A 14,642-nucleotide genomic window follows, 5' to 3' on the forward strand; every position below is an offset into this window, starting at 1 on the left:
TAAAGGTGTGACCGGCAAGTCGAGCACGAAGTTCGACAAACCGTGAGCAATACACTGCAGCCGGAGTACCCTCCTTCGGGAGTGAGCTGAGGTCGAGATAAATATGAACCGGAGCCTGGAGCCAAGGTGGTGTCGGGCTCTCACCCTCTCCGAAGGTGGTAGGGAGGGCAAAATCCAATTGTCGAAGCAGGCGACGGAAGCGGACTCCGGGGGGCAGCAGGGCAGACACATACAACCCGTACTGACGGTCGAGAGAATCGGCGAAGAAGGACTTGTAAGAGGGGTGGTCGGGTATAGACAACAGCCGGCAAGCATACCGACACAGCAGTATGTCGCGCCGGTAGGTCAATGGTAACTCAGCAGCTTCAGCATAAAGACTCTCGACAGGACTAGTGTAGAAGGCTCCGGTCGCAAGACGTATCCCCAGATGGTGGATGGAGTTGAGCCGGCGTAAGAGGGATGGCCGAGCGGACGAGTAGACGAAGCTCCCATAATCCAGCTTCGATCGGACTATGGACCGATACAAGCGAAGCAGGACAGTGCGATCCGCTCCCCAAGATGAACCGCTAAGAACTCTGAGGACATTAAGGGAACGTGTACAACGGGCCGCCAAATAAGAGACATGTGGAGACCACCACAGTTTCCTGTCCAACGTGAGCCCTAGAAACTTAGTTGTGTCCACGAATGGGAGAACAACGGGACCGAGATGTAAGGATGGCGGAAGGAACGCTTTATATCGCCAAAAGTTGATACAAACCGTCTTCTATTCAGAGAACCAGAAGCCATTTGCCACGCTCCATGAGTAGAGGCTGTCTAGACAACGCTGAAGGCAGCGCTCCAGGAGGCATGTTCTCTGGGCACTGCAGTAGATCGCGAAGTCATCGACAAAGAGAGAGCCTGAGACATTAGGTGGAATGCAATCCATAATTGGATTGATCGCGATGGCAAAAAGGGCTACACTCAAGCCGGAGCCCTGAGGCACTCCGTTCTCCTGGAGGAAGACGTCGGACAATACGGAACCCACACGTACCCTAAACTTTCGATCCGTTAAAAAGAAATCAATAAAAAGGGGCAGGCGACCGCGTAGGCACCACCTGCGCATAGTGCGGAGGATACCTCCTCTCCAACAGGTATCATAAGCCTTCTCCAAGTCGAAGAACACGGCTACCGTTTGGCGCCTTCGCAAAAAGTTGTTCATGATGAATGTCGACAAGGTCACAAGGTGGTCAACAGCGGAGCGGCGGCGACGAAAGCCGCATTGGACATTAGTAAGTAGTCGTCGAGATTCAAGAATCCAGACTAACCGAGCATTAACCATGCGATCCATCACCTTACAGACACAGCTTGTAAGAGAAATGGGGCGGTAACTAGAAGGAAGGTGTCTATCCTTCCCGGGTTTGGGTATAGGAACAACGACCCGGGTTTGGGTATAGGAAAAACGACGGCGTCACGCCAACGCATGGGGACTTGACCTTCGGTCCAGACGCGATTGTAGGTACGAAGAAGGAAGCTTTTGCCCGCCGGAGAAAGGTGTGCCAGCATCTGAACGTGAATGGCATCTGGCCCCGGAGCAGAAGACCGGGACAGTGCAAGCGCACGTTCGAGTTCCCGCATAGTAAAGGGGGCATTATAAGTTTCCAGATTCAGCGAGTGGAAGGAAGGTCGCCGAGCCTCTTCTGCCTCTTTCCTGGGAAGGAAGGCAGGATGGTAATGGACGGAGCTTGAAACCTCCGCGAAAAAGCGGCCAAAGGCGTTGGAGACAGCCACAGGATCAACAAGGACCTCATTACCTGAGGTCAGGCCAGGTACCGAGGAGTGGGCCTTAATGCCCGACAGCCGGCGCAGGCTACCCCAAATGACGGAAGAGGGAGTAAAACTGTTAAAGGAGCTGGTGAAAGGAGCCCAACAAGCTTTTTTGCTGTCTTTGATGACTCTACGGCATTGCGCTTGGAGTCGTTTGTATTCAATACAATTCGCCAACGTAGGATGGCGGCGAAAGGTGCGTAAAGCACATCGTCGAGCACGGATAGCGTCCCTACAAGCCTCGTTCCACCAGGGGACGGAAACACGGCGTGAAGAAGAAGTAGTACGAGGAATGGAATGTTCAGCAGCATTGATGATAACAGCCGTGAGGTATTCGACCTGACTGTCACAACTGGGAAAATCGTGGTCCGGAAAGGTCGCCAGGGAGGAGTAAAGTCCCCAGTCAGCTTTCAGTATGTTCCAGCTCGAAGGACGTGGGGATGGGGTGTGGTGCAGGAGACGAACGACACAGGGGAAGTGGTCGCTCGAATAGGTGTCAGGAGTGGTAGAACAGATCGAGAGGTCCAAGTGGGAGTAGGTATGAGTAGAATCCGAGAGGAAAGTCGGGGCGCCGGTATTGAGGCAGACAAGATTGAGATGGTTGAAGACATCCGCCAAGAGTGAGCCTCTTGGACAGGATGCAGGAGAGCCCCAAAGGGGATGATGGGCATTGAAGTCGCCAAACAATAAGAACGGCGGGGGAAGCTGAACGATCAGGTGCATCATGTCAGCCCGACTAACAGCAGATGACGGTGGAGTGTAGATGGTACAAACTGAAAAAGTAAAAGCAGAAAGAGTAATGCGGACAGCTATTGCTTGGAGTGGGGTGGTCAATGGGATGGGATGGTAATAGACATCGTCCCGAACGAGCAACATGACCCCACCATGAGCTGGGATACCGTCCACAGGGGTGAGGTCATACCGCTCCGAGGTATAGTGGGTAAAGGCAATACGGTCAGTCGGGCGCAACTTTGTTTCCTGGAGACCAAGGACGAGCGGACAGTGCAGGTGGAGGAGCAGTTGTAATTCCTCCCGATTAGATTGAATACCTCTTATGTTCCAATGAAACAACGCCATCGCTAGTCAAAAAGTTGGGGGAACGAGACGGGGGAAGAGCTGGTCACCTCGACGGCCGCGGAGGGCCAGATTGCGAGGGAGCAACGCTACAACCGAAGGGAGGCAGATCTGGTTCCATCGACTCGTCGCCAGTTGCGGCCGCTGTCCCTGGTTGTGTAGGAGGGGCCGCATCATTTGCCGACGAAAGGCCGGAGGAGCGCCTGGCAGCAGAGCGTCCCGGCGAAACTGAGGACGGCCGGGAGCAGCGACTCACAGATGGAGCGTCAGACGAAACACGCCGGGGTGGAGAGGGGGATAGAGACTTCTTCTTGGAGGCCTTCTTGGAAGGCCGAGTAGGCACAGGGATGGTGGGCTGGACCCGAAGAAGGTCCTAACGCGCGGGGTCCGTTTTGGAACGCCGGACCTCGGAAGCTGGGGTCCGGAACGTTTCCCCGATGGACGCCTGAGAAGAGGATCGCTTCTCAGGTGGCGTGGGGGGAGGAGGAGGAGGAGGAAGGGTGGCCCCTGGGGCAGAGGGGGTGGGGGCCACGGGGAGGAGGATTTGGAAGGGAGGGATTTGGGAGGCGGAGGCAGAGCCCCCTGATGGGCGGAGGAGGTGGAGGGGGGGACAGGATAGGGGTGGGATACCGCAGAAGGAGTGGACACAACTGAGGCAAACGAAGTGGTCAATGGCATGGGATGGAGGCGGTCGTACTTCTTCCGGGCCTCAGAATAAGAGAGCCGATCCAAAGTTTTGATTTCTGGTATCTTCTTCTCCTTCTGATATGCGGGGCAGTCTGAGGATCTAGGCGAGTGGACGCCACGACAATTAATGCACCGAGGTGGTGGGGTGCATGTATGTTCCTCACGAAGAGGACGTCCACAATCGCCACAAAGGGGCTCAGCCTCACACCGTGACGACATGTGCCCAAAGTGCAAACACCTAAAACAGCGCATAGGAGGCGGGACGTAAGGTCGCATGTCACACCGGTAGCACATCACCTTTACCTTCTCCGGGAGAACGTCACCCTCGAAGGTGAGGATAAAGGCCCCGGTGTCGATGCGACGGTCTTTGGGGCCGCGCTGGACTCGCCAGACGAAATGCACGCCTTGGCGCTCCAGGTTGGCCCTGAGCTCCTCATCAGATTGTAGCAGGAGGTCACGATGAAAAATAACCCCCTGCGTCCTATTTAGTGCCAGATGTGGGACAATGGATACTGGGATGTCCCCTAGGCAGTCGCACGCCTGGAGCGCCGCCGACTGTGTGGCGGAGGTGGTCTTGATAAGAACGGACCCTGAACGCATCTTGCTGAGAGCCTCAATTTCCCCGAAGATGTCCTCAATGTGCTGAACAAAGAACATGGGCTTGGAGGTGGCGAATGTCCCCCCATCGGTTCGAGAACAGACCAAATAGTGGGGGGAAGTACTTCGCCCCAAGCCGGCGGGCCTGTCCCTCCTCCCATGGAGTGGCCAAGGGGGAAAGGGCAGGAGAACCAGGACTAGAAACGGTACCTTTTCTTTTGAAAGACTCGGCCGCAGAGCGACCTGATACGTGTTGACGTTTCATCTGCGAGACGTCCGCCCCGATACCACCCACTCCGACCAGGGGCTCTCCCCACGGGCGCCACCCAGCCGCAGCAACACTCCCCTGCCGTACCCCTATTGGCACAGTCTGAATATCCGATCTGTAAACAATACTTTGGTTTTTACTGTTTGTTGTTGCAATTTCTACTACCTGTTTCCTATTATGGAGATATGACTGAAACCACTTTTTAGCTACTCCTCGTATACCGACATATTCTAATTTGTCTAGCACCACCTGCCACCTGGCAGGATGACTATTGCTGGGAGTCCTGATGCCCCAAGGAGATGGGCATCTACTCCTTGGCCGACGTGGGGAGGGTGCAGCTCAGGTATCGGCAGTACGATCCCTGTGTTGTCAGGGGGCTACAACCTAGAGGGTACATGACGACCCCACCACAACAGGCTGGCTACCGTGCTGGATTTCTGGTGCCATGGAAAGTCCATCATGATCGCTGGTGCAGATGGGGACGCACTATGGGCGTAACTTGTACAACCCATCAGGCGTTTAGGCCCAATTTGAGGAATAGCGAGCATGGTTACAACGCCGGTACAATGCTGAGTGCCAAGGTCTTAGTGCACTTAGGACCAGTGGTACACCACGTAAGGTGTCCTTCCCCAAAAGGCTCGTACTTCTGTAGAATTTTGAAAAATGGAGGTCAAACCCCAAGGGGGACCATCATATGGAAGGCCAAAACGGTTGAAACTCCTTTTAGTCGCCTCTTACGACAGGCAGGAATACCTCGGGCCTATTCTTACCCCGGACCCGCAGGGGGGTACTTCCCCTTGTATGTTTGTTTGTTTCTGCGCCAAAGCCTTGTTAACTTTTTATATGAATGTCATTGCACTTTCTTGTGTTGTAAGTATGTAGATCCGAGTTGGATTGGAAATTGTTAATATTTCGTTTTACATTAATTATGCTTCTGTATACAGAGGCACGGTAGGGGTAGAATATTCAGCTGTTTAAATAATTGCTTTGAAGGAGTTAGCCTTAAACTGTTGGTAATTATTCTAACAGCTCGTTTTTGTAGAGTGAAGATGGTTTTGAGATTTTTCTTACTATGACCCCAGAAGATGAGGCCATAGGTAATAGCAGAATGTCTATAAGCAAAGTAAACAGCTCTGCTACATTCCCTACTACATACAAAGCTAATAACGCGTAAAGCAAAGCAAGCAGAGCTTAACTTATGTGAGAGAGACAGGATATGGGATTTCCAGTCTAAATTTTCATCTATATGTACACCTAAGAATTTTGTGGTAGCAACTCTCACAATTTCTTTATTTTGTATTCTGAGATCTAGATCAGAGTGTGACTTTGCTTTCCTGTAATGGATATAATTAGTTTTAGAGATATTTATGGTTAATTTGTTCACTTCAAACCAATTTGGCAAATATTCTATAACTCTGGTTGCAGATGTTGGCAATACCCGGTTTATGTCAGTTACTACAATGTTTGTATCATCCGCAAACAGGGTTATATGAGTACCATTTACTGGAATCTTGATATCATTTATGTAAAGAAGAAATAGGAGAGGTCCTACAACACTCCCCTGCCGTACCCCTATTGGCACAGTCTGAATATCCGATCTGTAAACAATACTTTGGTTTTTACTGTTTGTTGTTGCAATTTCTACTACCTGTTTCCTATTATGGAGATATGACTGAAACCACTTTTTAGCTACTCCTCGTATACCGACATATTCTAATTTGTCTAGCAGGATATCATGTTGGACAGTATCGAATGCCTTTGGGAGGTCCAAATTTATTCCTATTGTACTGTTGTTCTTATCTAGCCCCGTTACAATATTTTCAATGAATTGGGTGATGGCTGAATCTGTACTCATTCCTTTGCGGAAGCAGTGTTGGTTTACAGACAATAGATTGAATTTCTCGAGGTAATTTGTAATTCTGTTTTTCATGACTGTCTCTATTACTTTTGAAAATACCGATAATAAAGCTATTGGTCTATAGTTTCCCACTTCATGTATATTGCCCTTTTTATACAATGGTTTTACTTTTGCAATTTTTTATCGTTGTGGAAAGACACCTTCTGAAAATGATATGTTTATGATGAGTGAGAGTGGGTCTGATATGACACTAGCACATCTCATCGTGACTGAGCGAGGTATCTCGTCAATCCCTGAAGACATTTTATTCTTCATTGTTTTTATTATTTGATTAACTTCCAATTTGTTTGTGGGAGGTAACAATAATGAATTCACACTTTGTTCTTCTGGGATTGATGTTCTACTAATCTTAGGACAATTTTTATGCAGATTGATTGGACTATTTATGAAGTAGTCATTAACATAATTTGATAAAGTACGATTTCTGACTAGCACACCTTGATCATCTTTTAAAACAAAGTCATCTGGATTTCTAACATTTTTGCTTGGGCCTATTTCTTTTTTTACTACATTCCATATAGCTTTTGATTTGTTTGCTGACCCAGCAATTACACTGTCATTGTGCATTGTCTTGGCTTTTTTTATCACCTTCCTGTAAATTTTCTTGTATGTCTTGACATAATCTGTGAAGTGTTCATCTTTGTTATCTTTTTTGAGTTGACATGTTTTAGTGACATTTACATGAACATTAATAAATGATTGACAACCAACTCACTGACATTAAACTTTGAAAATATTCACTACATGCAGTTCGGAACATGTAAGAGTTTACCACAAAACATATGAATGAAGTACGAAGAAGTGTTGAAAATAGAGGCTCACAGTGTTAAATTCACGGGAATACAACTTGGTAATAAATTTAGTTGGGAAGAGCATAACACACGATTATTAAAACACCTAAACAAATCATTATTTGCAGTGCAATCTGTTATAGGTGCCACAAAACTAAAAAACCTGGTGTGCTATGCTTACTTCCACTCCATAACGTCATACAGTATTTTGGGGTAACTCTTCAAGTTAAACAAAAGTTTCCAGGTTCTGAATCATGTAATACACATTATTTGTGGTATGTATTCATGAACATCCTGCAGAAGTTTGTTCATGGAACTTGGTATAGCAGCTACTGCTTTTCAGTGTATTTATTCCTTAATGGACTTTCTTTTTTTTTTTTTAATGCATATATGTAACACTCTTCCAGCAAACAGCTCAGGCGACAAAATCAATACTTGGAACAAGAATAACCTATTTGAAGGCACTTACTTTAGTCTGAAAAAGTGATCCATTATTTACGAACACACATTTTCAATAACTTGCCAGCACACATAACAACTTTATTTGTAGCTACAGTTCAGTATAAGAAGAGCCTGGGAGACTGACTTGTGGTAACTCCTTCTACCTCACTGATGAATTTCTAAACAGAAATGGTGATGTACTATATGTATTATTACTGTAATTGTTTATGATATCACATAATTTGTCCGCAGCTTGTGGTCCAGTGGTTAGCGTTGCTACCTCTAGACTCCGGGGTCCCGGGTTTGATTCCCAGCCGGGTTGGGGATTTTCTCTGCCCGGGGACTGGGTGTTTGTGTTGTCCTCATCATTCCATCATCATTCATGAAAGTGTCTAAATTGGACTGTTTACAGAATAGGAATGTGTACGGGTGCTGATGACCGAGCAGTTGAGTGCCCCACAAACCACACATCAATATCATATCACCTAATTTAAGTAAAAAAAAAAAGCCTTCTTCCACATCCATGGCAATCTCCTCAATACCGATCTGCAGAATTAAGAGTCCATCCAATCCAGTCCAATCCAATCCAAACAGTATGGCATGGCTGTGTACTACGCCAGTTCTGTCATGCATAACTGAATGTAGAATCAGCAAGCCATTGTGGGTTTTCCTCATCCACGGGCAAATGGTAAGCTACTGCTGTCATTCCATAGTGCAGCAATGAGAAGGATATCTTTATGAGAATTCAGGATGGCTAACTGACATGCACCACTACCACATATGATAGGCTGGGAACTGGAAATGAAATGCATGTGTCAGTTTGTTGGATTATCTCCTTTCTGCAGCTCAGTAAGGGCTGAATGAGGCAATGACACAAAAGGACTGTTTTGGAACAGTTGTTTAAAAGTTCAAATGCACCTTAGCTGCAGAATAATGCTGGAACTGCTGCTGTACAAAGAAATTGTCCTAACTTCTCATGAATATAGTGACCAGTCAGAACTGTTAAATCTCTAGTTTAACTGAGGCACAGACCACGATTGCTTGAAATTCATGAGAATTCTGTAATGAATTAAAGAGCTGTATCCAGATTCCAGGAGGGGCAAGTGCCTCCCTCCCCCCATGTGAATGCCTATGCACTGAAGGTAATAGGCTGAAAAACTACATATTGTCAACAGCTGCTGCATTTTGCCCTTTAGCCTCCATACGGAATTTTCCTTTGGGAATAATCTGATTATGACTTCAATGAATCTATGTGCCCTCAATCAGTACTACCTCACAGAAAATCAGGATTAAATCCTCATTAAACAAAAAATTCTCCAATATCGGGTTGTGACTCTGCCTTGATGCAAAATACTTTTTGGTTATTTACTTCCCCATATGGGCTTCAGCAAAATAGCATCATCACCAGTTGCTTTATTACTTTTATTTTAAAGTCACTGCATAATTTCTATGTTTGTTACCATTTTTTCGGCATACAGCATGCCATGTTAGTTCATCTGATAAAACACAGGAAAAGCAAAACTTTTCACCATGGCAGTAATTCAAAAATGAATCACTGCAAAATATTCTCCAGTTAAGTCTGTGTAATATCAATAAAACTGGGTCTATATGCTTTAAGAAGCTCAAGATATTTCCTGCTGGTGGCCAATGGTCAGCACCAGTATCTTATGTGTTTTCTCATTCACTATTATGGCACAACATTTCAAGAGGTGTTCAAACCATATTCATTAACCTGAAGGGGCTCGAACCTAATTTCGGTTTTCGATTGTTCAGTCAACTCCTCCATTCCTCCTACTGGACCTACACTAATATAGTATTATTAGCTTGTACTTAGAAAGACATAGTTGTTTAATTTCATTAACTTGCATGTGACTTTCTGACAGAATACTAACAGGTGTATTGTGCCTATCTGCCATCTCATTTTCCTCTATTGTTACTACAAGCTAATCATTTTTGCTATGTTTGTGTATGACCTGCTGTTCTAACTGCTGTCATTATTGATGCTGGAGTGATTTAATTTACTTCAACATGGTCTGGTATCACTGTTTTCTCTGTAAATACAATTATCAATTCTTTATTTGGTGCTGCATCTTTTCACACAAGTTATCGAAGTATCCAATTTCCTAACTTATTCAAAAACAGTATGCCAATTCTTTACATACTCACTCTAAGTGTATTTATATCCTGTGAAGACGACATGGTATTTTATGAGCTGCTAAGTTCGAACTGATACTGCACCCACTGTTATGTTGCTGATGCAGTATGGTGTTAATTTATGAAAAATATCTCAGACGTTTTCCTTTTCTTAATGTAGTTCCAAAACTTATTATTGCCAGCTATGTCTCTCAAAGAACCTAGCCATAGAAATGCCTCAATTATTCTCAAACTAGTGACCCACCCCAACTTTTAACATGTAGCATCTGTGGCCACATGACTTGTCTGGCGCAAGAGTAGTACATTATCTACATTCACCTTCCTTGTGAATGTCTATCTGCTGGTGAAAACTGTATCAAAATCCCTACAGTAATTCTTGAGCTTAGTCCTCACAGATTACCCACACAGAAAAATGTAGCAGAGGGCTTTAAATTGCATTACTCTTAAATATGAAGCGGTATACTCATCTTCATCTGCCTCCATAGCCGAGATTGCCGACACATGCCTGTGTACTGGCACTCAACTCTGAGATAACCCATTTCAAATCGTGGTGGTGGAACATTTTCAATACAGTATTTGGTCAGCAAAGGGAGGAGAGGTGGTGGCATGAAGTTCCGGATCACAAGTCCTTGTGCCAATGTCCTGAGTAAAATTCCATACCTTTTGATAGTGTCTCAAGAAGTGAAGGCATGTAACATTATTGATGGGGAAGCTTAGTGGCCCCCATGCTGCTATTCAAGAAAAGTAGGCTATGTGCTGGCACCACATTTCACACTCTCCCTTCACTTAATCCACAAGAATGCAAACCCCACACTAAACTGTATGCTTACTCATCACAACACAGATACACAGTTGACGCTACTTAATAGGTCAGAGGAAGCCAATGGCAAACCACCTGTACTAAGACCTTGCCAAGAGCGGTGATGCAAGATTCCTGCACCTGCTCCCTTGCACTCATTTTCCGAGTATGGGACCATTTCAACCGGTTTTGGTCTTCAGGTCATGATATTTCTCAACATAATCATTAAAGAACTAGAGAAAATTTAGTAGAAGATGAATACAGTTGCATGAAAATGATCACTCACTGGGTAAAAAGTAAGAATGGATAAAAACAGTGAATACCTTATTTGGTTTTTATATTCGTCTACTGTAAAGTCAGAAAATGGTAATGATTCTGACTACTATATTCGTCTTCTGGTTCTTGAGACTGAGCAGTTAAATTCTTAAGCTGAAAGACTCATTGGAGTCTAGCAGGATCTATACTGGGTGAATGATATAGGACACGATATGCAAAGTACTAAATCAAAGAAAAAGCACTAAAGATTTACTTAAAATCCCATAAACAAATATGAGGTGAAAAGTGCAGATTGAATTTATAGAGGGAAAGAACAGTAGTGGATCATCACCAAACTTAGTGGACCTTAATAATAATAATAATAATAAAATAATAATAATAATAATAATAATAACAACAACAACAACAAAGATTTTATTGTCTTTAGGCCATTACAGCAATTGACAACGTCATATGAAGATACAATTTCTTTCTTTGAATGTATGTTCGGGAAGATCCTGTATAGCATGTGGCAGCTTATTAAATAGTAATAGTAATATTTCAAATTCACCTCTTTTGAGATTATTCCTGTGCATCAGTGTGTGAATGTGAATCTCAGTTTTCTATTCTGAACATTAAGCCCCAACCAGGATTTTTTTTGTCAACTTTGGCAAAGGCATCATTTGTAACTTTGTTTTGGAGAATCCCCTATGGACAAAATTGTGAGACATAGCTGAAAGTTCTGTTTAGAAAAGGTGGTCAACATTACACTGTAACCCAAGTTCTAGAGAGAGAGAGAGAGAGAGAGAGAGAGAGAGAGAGAGAGAGAGAGAGAGAGACAACATGAAGATGAAGCAAAATGATCTTCAATTGAAGTAGATTAATTTCACTTCAGAACAAGATTTTTAATACTCTGCCAGAAACACGACTAAGCTGTAGGTCTTGAGAATTTGCAATGACCTTGTCATCAATTGCTGGGACGTTCAGGACGGAATAAAAAAAATATGAAAAGGATAGATTAAATCAAACAATGGATTTTTATTATTGAAAAGGCTGCAGTATATTCAGAACTTATGTTTCAAATGGTGCTTGCACTGTTTGCTTGAGTAAATCTCTTGTATTTGCATTTGCTTTTCTGCTAATGTTTGAGTTTAGTGAACAATAATTTCATTTTGCCATTTGTGCCTTAAGATTTTTTCTGGGAACACAGTATCAGTCACTCGTTGTCTTTATTTGTCTCTTATTTGTCTCTTATTTAATGACATTCAAAGACTTTTTTTTACCTTTGAGTGCTATATTTTTTTGTGGACATTGCGTGTTTCACAGTTATGATGGCATACTTCACATTTCCTATAAAATGTATTTGTTAAATTCAGAACAATTAGCCACTGTACCAAGAACATGTGAATGCTCATGGATGTCACTTGGAATAATTTAAATACGCCAACCCCAGTTGGCACTGAAAGTATTCTCATCACACAGTGCAAGATGGTTTCCAAGTATAGATGTAGGTGTAGAATATCTCAAATGTGTTGTATAATGTGACGACTGGTAGGCCCACTCACTATTGATGTTTCCTGTGGATTATTAATTTGGAGGCTGTCACTTTATTTTAAAGACAGGCAAATGAATCTCACAACCAAGACAAAATACACATTGTGTCACGAACAACCTGGACATATAGAAAGACATTCCCTAAAGCCTGGTAATTTAAACTATATAGCACTAAGGAATACTTAGAAACAATGATGCTAACATTAAATTTGAAGAATAATATAGAAACAGTCTTCAGTTTTAAGAAATACTGTTACAAAAATGGCCCTTGCTGTTTACAGGTTATTTGATGATGAAACCTAATTCAAAATCCTTATTGGATCATTGACCAGAAACAGTGAAATAGTTTTCCAGATACATCCTCCTAGGCTTACACCATAGCATAGATCTTCACTGCCAAATAAGTGATGCTAGCAGTAGGAAGTGCTGGCCACCACAGATTTAATACTTAGCACAGAACCATGCCAATTACATCAAAGACCTGAAACACACCCACTGTTTTGAGTTACAGTACATATGAAGGATCCTATCAATGTTAAATACATATGCAAGGAAGTTAACAGTCAACAGATAATATTTTACAGAAATGGATAAATATAATGAGCAGTCCTCTTATCTCCATCTGTATGATGTTCTTCACGAGACTTCTTCCCTAAAATTTTTATGTAAGCAAATCATATTCGAAACTTTTAAGGAGGGAACGTGACAAATTCAACAGATTTATACACATGAAAAGCCATCTGGAAATGATGAAAGTGTAGTGCTTCAATTCAGTATCTGAAAAGGTGGTGGATACCTAAAGATGTTCCTGCTGACCACACAGAAGAATATTACATCAAAGTCACACAACAGTACTCCAATCTGATGTCACAAGGAACAAAAGAAATCAGTGAACATAATGAGAAACGCGAGAGACAGAATGCCTTATTTCAACTTAGCTCTTTCTGTGCTGCCAAATTCCTTTCACTGAATCACAATTCCCATCTCATCTTCATCAACTTCCTCTTCCCTTTACATATTATTGTCTTGAAGTTTCTTTCTGTTACATAACACACTTATATATTCTCTCCACTTTTCAGCCCTCCCTTCTTTGCAGAGGACCAGCATGCTGTCTGGTCTCTTGATGTTCACACAGTTGCTTTTATTTTAGGCATGTAAGATGTAAAATGTTTGGCCACGAATAGCATGAGTCAGTGTGAACTGCATCGTCATAAACAGCATGGGTCTGCTGCATATGATACCGCAGTTCACATTACGGTTGTCTTGTCTCTCCCATTTCCCAGGTTTTGACATTTTTTTTTCAGTCTTGTGTATCTCAGGACATTTCTCCAATTAGGCAGAACTGAAAAACATGGTGAGAGCTTGGAAAATGTGTCACCACTTTGGACAGACAATGCCAATGAAAATTCTGGAAAACATCACTCTGTGATGAGGCTCTTAAATGACGAAAATGATAGCATAAACAAGGGCAACTGCTGTAATTATTTACACATTGCTGGTAAACAAGCTTGCAATTCATTAGGTTTCAACATGCAATGGACCTAAAAGAGGAATGGTCAGAAATATTGAGGCATGTGGCCACCAAATGGCCTTCACTCACACCTGTTGTGAATAGGATATTATTTAACTGGAATGCAATTTAAAGTTACACAAGAGTTGGTGAGGAGTGGCCTAGAATATTACAGAAGCATTTTAATGATGGTGAATTTGGAAAGAACTTGCTTCTTCAGTGCTACTTTAACTTTTTCTCTCTCATTGACTATATTCTTCTCGAATAGTTCAACTTACGTAGAAAATTCTAATCAAAGTATCATGGAAGCTTACATCACTGTAAAGAAACTTCTTGAGAATATATGCAAGAGAAATAGTGAGAATTTTTGTAGAAGAGCAAGTTTTGAATTTGTTAGATACACAGGTTAATCAACAGAAAATAATCTCAGTAGTTTTTATTGCACATTACACTCATACTTACGCAAGTATTTCAATATTCCATTGAACACACAGATTATTTATCTTCTTACTCTTTGCCTAGCAAAAGAATTAATGTCAGTGAGCTACATAATGTTTTAAAATACTTTGAATTTTATATAAATGAAGATGATCTGTATGATGATTACCACAGTGTCAGGGAAGTTTTAAATGATGTATTTACGTCTTGTAGGTAATGTTTGTTGTGATTCTAAACAAAAAGGAATTAGCATATAAAGTTTTTAAAACTTCTGTGTTTTGCTACGTATTCCTTGATCTAATGCCCATGCAGTGTTTTATGTACGGAACAGAAGTTCTGTCAAACTCACCAAA

Source organism: Schistocerca serialis, chromosome 1 (assembly GCF_023864345.2).
Source record: "Schistocerca serialis cubense isolate TAMUIC-IGC-003099 chromosome 1, iqSchSeri2.2, whole genome shotgun sequence".
Lineage (NCBI taxonomy): Eukaryota > Metazoa > Arthropoda > Insecta > Orthoptera > Acrididae > Schistocerca > Schistocerca serialis.